The sequence below is a fragment of the Arachis ipaensis genome, chromosome B2, assembly GCF_059453495.1.
Source record: "Arachis ipaensis isolate K30076 ecotype BB chromosome B2, ASM5945349v1, whole genome shotgun sequence".
Lineage (NCBI taxonomy): Eukaryota > Viridiplantae > Streptophyta > Magnoliopsida > Fabales > Fabaceae > Arachis > Arachis ipaensis.
Genome location: NC_142437.1, coordinates 72,097,986 through 72,111,619, shown reverse-complemented (window position 1 = coordinate 72,111,619; position 13,634 = coordinate 72,097,986). Strand labels below are relative to the sequence as shown.

The 13,634-nt window shown below is 40.3% G+C and overlaps 2 non-coding genes across 2 annotated transcripts; both read right to left on the bottom strand.

Moving 5' to 3' along the window:
- Positions 1-923: 923 nt before the first annotated feature.
- On the bottom strand, positions 924-1,031 carry LOC148574358 (small nucleolar RNA R71). Its single transcript, XR_015906017.1, has one exon. It is a non-coding gene; the product is annotated as a small nucleolar RNA R71 (small nucleolar RNA).
- Positions 1,032-10,826: 9,795 nt separating this feature from the next.
- On the bottom strand, positions 10,827-10,930 carry LOC148574357 (small nucleolar RNA R71). The gene has a single exon (XR_015906073.1). It is a non-coding gene; the product is annotated as a small nucleolar RNA R71 (small nucleolar RNA).
- Between the last annotated feature and the right edge of the window lie 2,704 nt (positions 10,931-13,634).

The window sequence follows — 13,634 nt, the reverse complement described above, 5'->3', positions numbered from 1 at the left end:
ATTCTTATCTTTTTTAAAACCACCTAACTAATTATCTCTCTCTAATTTTCGAAAATCACCTTCCTCTTTTTCAAAATTCCTTTTTAATTAACTATTTGTTTTAAATTTTAATTTAATTTAATTTCATTTTTAAGATTTTCGAATTTTAACTTTAATTTTAAATTAAAAAAAACAAAAAAAATATTTTTTTCTTTTCAATTATTTTCGAAAATTCTTCTCTCTCACCTCCTTCTAATTATTTATTTATCTACTAACACTTCCCTTCTTCTTAAAAATTCGAACCCTCTCCCTCTTTCTGTGTTTGAATTTCTTTTCTTCTTCTACTCACATAAAGGAATCTCTATACTGTGACATAGAGGATTCCTCTTCTTTTCTGTTTTCTTCTTTTTCATATGAGCAGGAACAAGGATAAGAACATTCTTGTTGAAGCTGATCCTGAACCTGAAAGGACTCTGAAGTGGAAGCTAAAGGAAGCTAAAGCACAACTCTCTGAAGAAAATCTGACAGAAATTTTCGAAAAAGAAGGAGACATGGCCGAAAATAATAACAATGCAAGGAAGATGCTTGGTGACTTTACTGCACCAAATTCCAATTTACATGGAAGAAGCATCTCAATCCCTGCCATTGGAGCAAACAATTTTGAGCTAAAGCCTCAATTAGTTTCTCTGATGCAACATAACTGCAAGTTTCATGGACTTCCATCAGAAGATCCTTTTCAGTTCTTAACTGAATTCTTGCAGATCTGTGATACTATTAAGACCAATGGGGTTGACTCCGAGGTCTACAGGCTTATGCTTTTCCCGTTTGCTGTAAGAGACAGAGCTAGAATATGGTTGGACTCTCAACCTAAGGATAGCCTGAACTCTTGGGATAAGCTGGTCACGGCTTTCTTAGCCAAGTTCTTTCCTCCTCAAAAGCTTAGCAAGCTTAGAGTGGATGTTCAAACCTTCAAACAGAAAGAAGGTGAATCCCTCTATGAAGCTTGGGAGAAATACAAGCAACTGACCAAAAAGTGTCCTTCTGACATGCTTTCAGAATGGACCATCCTGGATATATTCTATGATGGTCTGTCTGAATTATCTAAGATGTCATTGGACCATTCTGCAAGTGGATCCATTCACCTAAAGAAAATGCCTGCAGAAGCTCAGGAACTCATTGACATGGTTGCAAATAACCAGTTCATGTACACTTCTGAAAGGAATCCTGTGAGTAATGGGACACCTCAGAGGAAGGGAGTTCTTGAAATTGATACTCTGAATGCCATATTGGCTCAGAATAAAATATTGACTCAGCAAGTCAATATGATTTCTCAGAGTCTGAATGGATTGCAAGCTGCATCCAACAGTACTCAAGAGGCATCTTCTGAAGAAGAAGCTTATGATCCTGAGAACCCTGCAATAGCAGAGGTGAATTACATGAGGGAACCCTATGGAAATACCTATAATCCCTCATGGAGAAATCATCCAAATTTCTCATGAAAGGATCAACAAAAGCCTCAACAAGGCTTTAATAATGGTGGAAGAAACAGGTTTAGCAATAGCAAGCCTTTTCCATCATTCACTCAGCAACAGACAGAGAATTCTGAGTAGAATTCATCTAGCTTAGCAAATATAGTCTCTGATCTATCTAAGGCCACTCTAAGTTTCATGAATGAAACAAGGCCCTCCATTAGAAATTTGGAGGCACAAGTGGGCTAGCTGAGTGAAAGAGTCACTGAAACTCCTCCCAGTACTCTCCCAAGCAATACAGAAGAGAATCCAAAAAGAGAGTGCAAGGCCATTACCTTGCTTGGTGTGGCCGAACCCAAAGAGGAGGAGGAGGGCGTGAATCCTAGTGAGGAAGACCTCCTGGGACGCTCAGTGATCAATAAGGAGTTTCCCTTTGAGGAACCAAAGGAATCTGAGGCTCATCTAGAGACCATAGAGATTCCATTGAACCTCCTTTTGCCCTTCATTAGCTCTGATGAGTATTCATCCTCTGAAGAGGATGAAGACATTACTGAAGAATAAGTTGCTAAATACCTTGGTGCAATCATGAAGCTGAATGCCAAATTATTTGGTAATGAGACTTGGGAAGATGAACCTCCCTTGCTCACCAATGAACTGAATGCATTGGACAGGCATAAATTACCTCAAAAGAAACAGGATCCTGGTAAATTTCTTAATTTCCTGTAGCATAGGCACCATGACCTTTGAGAAGGCTCTGTGTGACCTGGGGTCAGAAATAAACTTAATGCCACTCTATGTAATGGAGAAACTTGGGATCTTTGAGGTACAAGCTGCCAGAATCTCATTAGAGATGGCAGACAACTCAATAAAACAGGCTTATGGACTAGTAGAGGACATGCTAGTAAAGGTTGAAGGCCTTTATATCCCTGCTGATTTCATAATCCTAGACACTGGGAAGGAAGAGGATGAATCCATCATCCTTGGAAGACCCTTCCTAGCCACAGCAAGAGCTGTGATTGATGTGGACAGAGGAGAATTGGTCCTTCAACTGAATGAGGACAACCTTGTGTTTAAAAATCAAGGATCTCCTTCTGTAACCATGGAGAGGAAGCATGAAAAGCTTCTCTCACTGCAGAGTTAACCAAAGCCCCCACAGTCAAACTTTAAGTTTAGTGTTGGGAGGCCACAACCAAAATCTAAGTTTGGTGTTGAACCCCCACATTCAAACTCTAAGTTTGGTGTTGGGAGGTTCCAACAATGCTCTAAACATCTGTGAGGCTCCATGAGAGCTCACTGTCAAGCTATTGACATTAAAGAAGCGCTTGTTGGGAGGCAACCCAATGTTATTTAATTATATCTATTTATTTTCTATTGTTATTTTATTTTTTTTAGGTTGATCATGTGGAGTCACAAAAACTACTGAAAAATAAAAAACAGAATGAAAAACAGCTTTAAAAACAGCTCACCCTGGAGGAAGAGCTTACTGGCGTTTAAACGCTAGTAAGAAGCATCAAACTGGCGTTTAACGCCAGAAAGAAGCATCAAGCTGGCATTAAATGCAAGAAATAAGCACCAGACTGGTGTTTAACGCCAGAACAGAGCATGGAAGTGGCGTTAAACGCCAGAAACAGGCTACATTTGGGCTTTTAACGCCAAAAACAGGCAGCAGTCTGGCGTTAAACTCCAGTATTGCATACAAAGGGCGTTTTGCACGCCTAATTGGAGCAGGGATGTTAAGTCCTTGACCCCACTGGATCTGTGGACCCCACAAGATCCTCACCTACTCCACCTCTTTTTCTCTCCTCTTCTCCCCTCTTCCCCAAATCCCTTCACCAATCACCTCAATCACTCTTCCCCATCACCTCTTAACCACTCACATCCCTCCACTCTTCCCCATAAACCCCACCTACCTCTAAAATTCAAACTATTTTCCCTCCCAAACCCAACCCTAATGGCCAAACCCTAAACCTCCCCCCACTCCTATATAAACCCCTCATTCCTTCTTCATTTTCACACAACACAACCCTTTCTTCTTCCCCTTGGACGAATACACACCTCTCTCCCTCTCCTCCATTTTTTCTTCTTCTTCTCCTTCTTTCTTTCTTCTTTTGCTCGGGGACGAGCAAACATTTTAAGTTTGGTGTGGTAAAAGCATTGCTTTTTGTTTTTCCATAACCATTAATGGCACCTAAGGCCAGAGAAACATCAAGAAAGAGGAAAGGGAAGGCAATTGCTTCCACCTCTGAGTCATGGGAGATGGAGAGATTCATCTCAAAGGTCCATCAAGACCACTTCTATGAAGTTGTGGCCAAGAAGAAAGTGATCCCTGAGGTTCCTTTCAAGCTAAAAAAGAATGAGTATCCGGAGATCCGACAAGAGATTAGAAGAAGGGGTTGGGAAGTTCTCACCAACCCCATTCAACATGTCGGGATCTTAATGGTTCAAGAGTTATATGCAAACGCATGGATCACTAGGAACCATGATCAAAGTGTGAACTCGAATCCAAAGAATTGGCTTACAATGGTTTGGGGGAATTACTTAGATTTCAGTCCGAAAAATGTAAGGTTGGCGTTCAACTTGCCAATGATGCAAGAAAACGCACGCCCCTACACTAGAAGGGTCAACTTTGATCAAAGGTTGGACCAAGTCCTCATAGACATATGTGTGGAAGGAGCTCAATGGAAAGTTGACTCAAGAGACAAGCCGATTCAATTGAGAAGACTGGACCTTAAGCCTGTAGATAGAGGATGGTTGGAGTTTATTCAACGCTCAATCGTTCCTACTAGCAACCGGTCTGAAGTTACTATGGATCGGGCCATCATGATCCATAGTATCATGATTGGGGAGGAAGTAGAAGTTCATGAGATTATACCTCAAGAACTCTACAAGGTGGCTGACAAGTCCTCCACTTTGGCAAGGTTAGCCTTTCCTCACCTTATTTGCCCCCTCTGCAATTCGGCTGGAATTGACATAGAGGGAGATGTCCTCATTGATGAGGACAAGCCCATCACTAAGAAAAGGATGGAACAAACAAGAGATAATGGACCTCAACAAGAGCATGAGAAAATTCCTCACCATGAAATCCCTGAGATGCCTCAAGGGATGCACTCCCCTCCACAAAACTATTGGGAGCAGATCAACACTTCCCTAGGAGAATTAAGCTCCAACATGGGACAACTAAGAATGGAGCACCAAGAGCACTCCATCATCCTCCATGAGATTAGAGAAGATCCAAGAGCTATGAGGGAGGAGCAACAGAGACAAGGAAGAGACATAGAGGAGCTTAAGAGCACCATTAGTTCTTCAAGAAGAGGAAGACGTCACCCTCACTAAGGTGGACCCATTCTTTAATCTCCTTGTTCTTATTTTTCTATTTTTCGTTTACTATGCTTTATGTTTAATTATGTTTGTGTCTTTATTACATGATCATTAGTGTTTAAGTGTCTATGTCTTAAAGCTATGGATGTCCTATGAATCCATCACCTCTCTTAAATGAAAACTGTTCTAAAAACAAAAGAACAAGAAGTACATGGTTTCGAATTCATCCTTGAAACTAGTTTAATTATTTTGATGTGGTGACAATACTTTTTGTTTTCTGAATGAATGCTTGAACAGTGCATATGTCTTTTGATATTGTGGTTTATGAATGTTAAATATGTTGACTCTTGAAAGAATGATGAAAAAGGAGAAATATTATTTGATAATCTGAAAAATTATAGAAATGATTCTTGAAGCAATAAAAAGCAGTGAAGAACAAAGCTTGCAGAAAAAAATGCGAAAAAAAAGAAGAGAAAAGAAAAATGGCGAAAAAAAAGAGAAAGAAAAAGAAAAAGCAAGCAGAAAAAGCCAAAAGCTCTTTAAACCAAAAGGCAAGAGCAAAAAGCCAATAGCCCTTAAAACCAAAAGGCAAGGGTAATAAAAAGGATCCAAGGCTTTGAGCATCAGTGGATAGGAAGGCCTAAAGGAATAAAATCCTGGCCTAAGCGGCTAAACCAAGCTGTCCCTAACCATGTGCTTGTGGCGTGAAGATGTCAAGTGAAAACTTGAGACTGAGCGGTTAAGGTCAAGGTCCAAAGCAAAAAAAGAGTGTGCTTAAGAACCCTAGACACCTCTAATTGGGGACTTTAGCAAAGCTGAGTCACAATCTGAAAAGGTTCACCCAGTTATGTGTCTGTGGCATGTATGTATTCGGTGGTAATACTGGAAAACAGAGTGCTTAGGGCCACGGCCAAGACTCATAAAGTAGCTGTGTTCAAGAATCAACATACTGAACTAGGAGAATCAATAAAACTATCTAAAATCTAAGTTCCTATAGATGCCAATCATTCTGAACTTCAATGGATAAAGTGAGATGCCAAAACTATTCAAGAGGCAAAAAGCTACTAGTCCCGCTCATCTGATTGGAGCTAAGTTTCATTGATATTTTGGGATTTATAGTATATTCTCTTCTTTTTATCCTATTTGATTTTCAGTTGCTTGGGGACAAGCAACAATTTATGTTTGGTGTTGTGATGAGCGGATAATTTATACGCTTTTTGGCATTATTTTTATATAGTTTTTAGTATGATTTAGTTAGTTTTTAGTATATTTTTATTAGTTTTTAAATAAAAATCACATTTCTGGACTTCACTACGAGTTTGTGTGTTTTTCTGTGATTTCAGGTAATTTCTGGCTGAAATTGAGGGACTTGAGCAAAAATCAAATTCAGAGGCTGAAGAAGGACTGCAGATGCTGTTGGATTCTGACCTCCCTGCACTCAAGTGGATTTTCTGGAGCTACAGGAGTCTAAATGGCGCGCTCTCAATTACGTTGGAAAGTAGACATCCAGGGCTTTTCAGCAATATATAATAGTCCATACTTTGCCCGAGTTTAGATGACGCAAACTGGCGTTCAACGCCAGCTTTCTGCCCTATTCTGGAGTTAAATGCCAGAAATAGGTTTCAAAGCAGAATTAAACGCCAGAAACAGGTTACAAACTGGCGTTTAACTCCAAGGAAGACCTCTACACGTGAAAGCTTCAATGCTCAGCCCAAGCACACACCAAGTGGGTCCGGAAGTGGATTTCTGCATCATTTACTCATTTCTGTAAACCCTAGTAATTAGTTTAGTATAAATAGGACTTTTTACCATTGTATTTATATCTTCGGATCATCTTGGTTCTTCTGGTTCCCTCTCTGGGGGCCGAAGCCAACGACCACCATTATCACTTTTGTATTTTCAACGGTGGAGTTTCTACACACCATAGATTAAGGTATGGAGCTCTGCTGTTCTTCATGAATTAATGCAAAGTACTATTGTTTTTCTATTCAACTCAAGCCTATTTTTTCTCTAAGATATACACTCATTCTTCAAGCTGAAGAAGGTGATGATCCGTGACACTCATCATCATTCTCACCTATGAACGCTTGCCTGACAACCACTTCTGTTCTACTTGCAATAGCTTGAGTGCGTATCTCTTAGCCTCCTGGTTCATGACGCATGGTTGCCTCGCCTGACAACCGAGCCTTCCATTCCATGAGATCAGAGTCTTCGTGGTATAGGCTAGAATCAATTGGCAGAATTCCTGAGATCCGAAAAGTCTAAACCTTGTCTGTGGTATTCCGAGTAGGGTTTGGGAAGGGATGAATGTGATGAGCTTCAAACTCGCGAGTGTTGGGCGTAGTGACAGACGCAAAAGGATCAATGGATCCTATTCCAACATGATCGAGAACCAACAACTGATTAGCTGTGCGGTGACAGCGCATTTGGACCATTTTCAGTGAGATGACGGGAGGTAGCCATTGACAACGGTGAAACCCAACATAAGCTTGCCATGGAAAGGAGTATGAATGATTGGAAGAAGGCAATAGGAAAGCAGAAGTTTAGGAGGAACAAAGCATCTTCATACGCTTATCTGAAATTCTCACCAATGAATTACATAAGTATCTCTATCCTATTTTATATTTTATTCATCTTTTAATTATCAATTCTCTATAACCATTTGAATCCGCCTGACTGAGATTTACAAGATGACCATAGCTTGCTTCAAGCTGACAATCCCCGTGGGATCCACCCTTACTCACGTAAGGTTTATTACTTGGATGACCCACTGCACTTGCTGGTTAGTTGTGCGGAGTTGTGATAAAGAGTTGAGATTACAATTGTGCGTACCAAGTTTTTGGCGCCGTTGCCGGGGATTGTTCGAGTTTGGACAACTGACGGTTCATCTTGTTGCTCAGATTAAGTAATTTTATTTTTAATTTTAAGCTTTTTATTTTTTATTATTCTTATTTTCGAAAAAAAATTTTATAAATTATTCTATGTTCTTTAAAATTTTTAAGAAGGAATTCTAGAGTTTCTTCATAATCTGTTGAAGCCTGATGCCAAGGCATCTTAGGCTAGTTTCACTAGCATTTTTCTGTTAGTTTTAGTTGTCTTATGCATTTTCTTGAGCTTAAAGTAACCAAGAATGGTTAAATGAATAACAAAGCAATGAACCATCCAAACAGTATGATTTTGATGCAAAATCCATGAGTTTTAGTTATATTACTTGAATGCTATGAATGGAAGATTTCTCATGAAATTTTGCAAGACTTTGATGCAATTGTTTGGATGATTTCAGGGAAGAAGAGGCTAGGCAAGGAAGCAACAAAATCAATAAAGGAAGCTTAAATATCACATGTGGAGTTTAAGTTCCAGTTTAAGCCTAAACTGGAGCTTAAACGCCAGAATCATGAAGGCTAAGAAATGCTGGAACTGGCGTTTAACCTCCAGTTTAACCTTAAACTGGAAGTTAAACGCCAGAATGAGAATTTCACCAAGAGAGCATTTCCACGTTTAAGCTCCAGTTTAACCTTAAACTGGAGCTTAAACGTGTTCGACACAATTTCTCACCAGGAAGCATCTCCACGTTTAACCTCCAGTTTAACCTTAAACTGGAGGTTAAACGCCAGAAGTAAGAAAGGCACCAGGAGCATTTCCACGTTTAAGCTCCAGTTTAACCTTAAACTGGAGCTTAAACGTGTTCGACTATTTCCCTCCTCCAGGGTTGCTTTCTCATTTCCACGTTTAAGCTTCAGTTTAACCTTAAACTGAAGCTTAAACGTGTTCGACCCAATTGCTCCTCCAGGGTTGCTTTCTTCATTTCCACGTTTAAGCTTCAGTTTAACCTTAAACTGAAGCTTAAACGTGTTCGACATTTCACACTCCTGGGTTGCTTTCTTCCATTTCCACGTTTAAGTTTCAGTTTAACCTTAAACTGAAACTTAAACTTCAACTTAAACGCCACTTTTTGAAAGGGGTTTCTGGGCCAAATATATTGAAGTTTAAGTAGCATTTGAGCACAAACATTAACTTGAACATATTATGGTATGAAACCCAATTGAATGTCATGGTTTATGGGATTGGGCCTGAAGGATTGATGAGTCTGGAGCTTCAATTTGTTGAGTCTTGTGTCATTACTTGTTTATCACTAAGTTTGCTCAATGAATGTTACAGAATTGGATCACAGCCTCATCAGGATTATGGACCATAAACCCAAAGTAAAAGGAAATCAGGGAAAGGCCTCAAAGCCCAAGAAACACAACAGAAGCTCAATTTAGAAAGTGTATAAATAGGATAGAATTTAAGTTAGTTAGGAGAAGTTTTTACACACAGAGAACTTTGGATCATTTTCCTTTAGTTTTGTAATTGAATTCAGAGCTATGACTCACTAAACCCCTTTCATTGGGTTAGGGAGCTCTATTGTAATTCAATGAATCAATAATAGTTTTATCTTCTTCTTCAATCTTTTCTCTTGAATTTTGTTAGAAAGCTTCTCGATCTAATTCCATTGGGTAGTTGTCTTGGGAAAGAAACTGCCCATAATTGGAATCCTTCGGAACCTTGGGAAAGGAATGGAGGATTCATGCTAGAGAAGCTTTCTCACAGTGAATTGGATTGGGGTTTGGATGGATATTGTGACATGTAATCCTACCAAATTGTGGTTCATGAAACTGTGTGGTATAATCAGTGATCGAGCATCATCTCTTCTTATGAACATTTAAACCAAGGGATTGGGAATTTGTTTGTTTTTAGAGAGAATTGGTGAGCCAAGGGATTGGGATCCAATCATATAAGATTGCCAAGCAAAATTCAATGAATGCATTGGTTGAGGAAGGGATAAAAGTTGTTTTGATTCGGAGATCTCAATATCTCCTAACACCCAATGAACTCCCCATTTCTGATTTACCACTTTCTCTTTACATTCTGCAATTAAATTCATGCAATCACCCCCATCCCTTTTAATTTTAGCAATTTAGCTTCTCGCTCTTTAATTCATGCAATTTTACATTCCGCAATTCTCATCTAAATCTTGATTCCGCTCAACTAGAACATACTTCTAATCCGAATTGCTCACTCAACCAATCCTTGTGGGATTCGACCTCACTCTATTGTGAGTTTTTACTTGACGATAACCGGTGCACTTGCCGGAAGGAATTTTGCCGATCGTGCAATTTCCTAAATCGTAGCATAACAAGTTTATGCGCATCAAGTTTATGGCGCCGTTGCCGGGGATTGGTTTTCGATTGACAATTCTCAAATTGGAAGTTAACTAGATTGAGCATTTTTCTTGCTTTGTTAATTCAGTTCAAGTTACTTGTTGAATTTTAATTTCTGCACTCTGTTACATGCTTTCTTTCTTTATGCCTTTAAATTCAAGCAACTAACTCACTGACTCACTAACTATTTGAATTAATTCCTCAACTGCTCTAACCATACTCTTCCATTAACCAAGAGTATTTCACTTGTTTGGTGCCTGTGCTGTGTTCTTGTATGACAGGTAGGAGAGGAGAGACATCAACTCCTCCATATACCGAACCAGAGAGGACCCTTCATAGAATTAGAAGGGAAGCAAGAGGGAAGAGAGTACTGAGAGAAGAGGAATCTGAAGGAGAATCTGAGGACAATTTTGAGGAAGCTTTAGATCTCAACATGGATAGAGAAGTTCACAACCATGAGAGGGCTGATGGAAACAATGCCATTCCTGAGAGGAGAGTTCTTGGTTCATACATAAACCCAACCTCTGGGAATTGTGGTAGCAGCATTCAGAAACCACCCATTCAGGCCAACAATTTTGAACTCAAACCACAGCTAATATCACTTGTGGAGGATCATTGTTCATTTGGTGGGAGTGCTAATGAAGATCCAAACCAACATCTCACAAAATTCCTGAGAATTTGCGACACTGTGAAGTCCAATGGAGTCCAGGAAGATACCTATAAACTGCTCTTGTTCCCATTTTCACTTAGGGACAAGGCAGCTAAGTGGCTGGAATCATTCCCAAGGGGGAGCCTAACAACCTGGGATGAGGTGGAAAGCAAGTTTCTGGCACGTTTCTACCCCCCACAAAAGGTCAATAGGCTTCGATCTGAGGTTCAGACTTTTAGACAACAAGATGGTGAAACTCTCTACGAGGCATGGGAGAGATTCAAGGATTTGACAAGGAAATGCCCACCAGACATGTTCCATGACTGGGTGCAATTGCATATTTTCTATGATGGACCTTCTTATGAATCAAGGAAGGCTGTAGACCATCATCAGGAGGTTCATTGAACAGGAAAAAGACTGTGGAAGAAGCCATTGAAGTGATTGAGACAGTGGCTGAGAATGAGTACTACTATGCTTCAGAGAGACACAACACTAAGGGAGTCATGGAGCTGAACCATGTTGATACAATTTTAGCCCAAAACAAGGTGTTTACCAAGCAACTAGCAGAGCTCACCAGGAAATTAGAAACAAAGCAAGTGGCTGCAATACACACACAAGATCAAGAGGAAGTAAGCACTGAAGGAGGTGATTGGGAAGAGGCCAACTATGTGGGAAACCAACAAAGGCAATCATATGATCCACATTCCAACACTTACAACCCAGGATGGAAAAACCACCCAAACTTTGGGTGGGGGAACCAACAAACCCAACCACAAAACCACAAACCTTACAACCATAACCAACACAACAATTCCACATACCAAAACTCCAACCAAAGATCATACCAAGCCACACAAAACACTTACTCCCAACCATCATATCATGGCCAAAATAATTAACCTACCCAACCTAATCCGAACCAACAATTTCAAGATCAATTAAACAGGATAGAAGGAATGCTTGCGACCATGAGTCAAGACATAACCGAATTGAAAGCCTTTAAGGAAGAAGTAAATTCTAACCTGCAAAACCAAGGAGCTGCCATCCAGAAGCTAGAAAATCAAATTGTGTATTTGTCTAAGCAAACCCCTGGGCCAAGCGTTTCTCATGCTGCCAAGGCTATTGCAAGGGAAGAATGTAAGGCCATAACCCTCAGAAGTGGAAAGAATCTAAAGGAGATCTCAAAGGAAACCACAGAGGATGAAGCAAAGGAAAATGTGAGAGACAAGGAACAAGGACAATCTTTTACACCGTCTGCAACAAAAGAAAAAGAAAAAGAGGTCCTGAAGCCTTATACACCTAAAGCACCATATCCTCAACGTTTGATGAAAAGTGAAAAGGATGGCCAATTCTCCAGGTTCTTGGAGGTTTTCAAGAAGCTTCAAATCAACATTCCGTTTGCTGAGGCAATAGAGCAAATGCCACTCTATGCAAAATTCTTAAAGGAATTAATGACCAAGAAGAGAAGCTGGAGAAATGAGGAAACTGTGTTGTTGACTGAAGAATGCAGTGCCATCATTCAACACAAATTGCCTCAGAAATTGAAGGATCCAGGCAGTTTCCAAATCCCCTGCATCATAGGAGAAGTCATGGTGGAGAAGGCCTTGTGTGACTTAGGGGCCAGTATCAATTTGATGTCTCTAACAATGATGAGAAGAATGAAGATTGAGGAAGCCAAACCAACAAGAATGGCCCTCCAATTGGCAGATCGAACTTTTAAATTCCCTCATGGGATAGTTGAGGATTTGTTGGTGAAAGTGGGAGATTTTATATTTCCTGCTGATTTTGTGGTGTTAGATATGGAGGAAGAAGCCAAAGCTTCAATAATTCTGGGAAGACCCTTCCTGGCTACTGCTGGAGCCATCATAGATGTACAAAAGGGTGAACTCACTCTTAGACTACATGACGAGAAATTGGTGTTTAACGTATTCAAGGCAATGAGCTATCCATCAGAATCACTAAAGGAATGCATGAGGGTGGATGTAGTGGACATTGCAATACAAGAAACCTTTGAGGAAACAACAAAGGTAGTGGCAGAGGAGAAGTTCACCAAGGATATTGAAGTTAGTGACATCAACGCTGCTGAAACAACCATGCCAAGCATGCCAGAGAGAGTGAAAGAAGAGAAGGAAGCACCAAAACCTGAGCTCAAAGCATTGCCCCCTAATCTCAAGTATGCATACTTGGGTAGTGATGAGAGCCATCCTGTTATCATTAGCTCTGCCCTGAGCCAAGAACAGGAAGAAGAATTGATCAAGGTGCTACAAACTCATCAAGATGCCATTGGATGGACCCTAGCTGATTTGAAGGGGATAAGTTCATCCATATGCATGCATAAAATCTTGTTAGAAGAGGATGCTAGACCCGCCATTCAAGCTCAGAGAAGATTGAATCCCGTCATGAAAGAAGTGGTACAAAAGGAGGTCATGAAGTTATGGCAGGCAGGGGTAATCTACCCCATTTCTGATAGCCCATGGGTTAGTCCCATCCATGTAGTTCCCAAGAAAGGTGGCATAACTGTGGTGCCAAATGAGAGGAACGAACTCTTACCCACAAGAACTGTCACTGGGTGGAGGATGTGCATAGACTACAGGAAGCTCAATGAGGCCACCAGAAAAGATCATTTCCCACTCCCATTCTTGGATCAGATGCTTGAAAGGCTTGCAGGACATGCTTACTATTGCTTTCTGGATGGATACTCAGGCTATAATCAGATAGTAGTTGATCCTAGAGATCAAGAGAAAACATCATTTGTTTGTCCATATGGAGTTTTTGCTTATAGACGCATGCCCTTTGGATTGTGCAATGCACCTGCCACTTTCCAAAGATGCATGCTGTCCATCTTTTCGGACATGATTGAAAAATTTATTGAGGTTTTCATGGATGATTTTTCTGTGTTTGGAGATTCTTTTCCTAGCTGCCTACACCACCTTGCCTTGGTGCTTAAGAGATGCCAAAGCCTAGCTGGCTATCAAGCTATGTCTAATTTTTTTGGACTGAGGCCTCCACTTATCATGG